Source organism: Electrona antarctica (assembly GCF_951216825.1).
Source record: "Electrona antarctica genome assembly, chromosome: 2".
Taxonomy (NCBI): domain Eukaryota; kingdom Metazoa; phylum Chordata; class Actinopteri; order Myctophiformes; family Myctophidae; genus Electrona; species Electrona antarctica.
In genome coordinates, this window is record NC_136807.1 from 4,646,226 (window position 1) to 4,646,812 (window position 587).

The following is a 587-nucleotide window of genomic DNA, read 5'->3' on the forward strand; positions in this document are numbered from 1 at the left end:
TTCATACCAGTGTTTTGGACTCTATTTTTTCCTCTTGTACTGCCTTTTGTCCAGCACCTGGGCTAAAGTGGAGGTGCATGCTCTATTACCTTTGTCTGTATAAAATATCACCCTTGATGGAACAATAGGTCACCAATATTGGTGTAATGCGAGCAACACGTTGAGAAAAATATGTAGAATCATGTGGCTCTTGGGATCCACATTAGAACGGCTGGCTATAATGTGGATCCAATGTGGGGCTTGGACTTCATTTATGTGCAATGGACTTTTTAATAAGCAGTGACGTCATTTGGCAGCCACAATGGTCTATTTTTAAATGATTATATGTGGCCTACTGTCATGGTGTACAAGACGTTTATTTGATGATTGGTCCAGCAATTACTCACTGTTTAGCTATAGCCTTCTGCATAGCCACACTGTAAAAGGTAGTACTAACAGACATTTCATGTGATGTGGCTCTGCAGGAATCTAGCTAGAAGAGGGTCTGTCTTAGCCTGGCTAATAAGCCAGACTCAAATCACACTGTTGTGTGGTATTTGAGTCTGGAGATGCTGTGTATGGATCTTGTTTCCCGGGGGGCGGGTTCA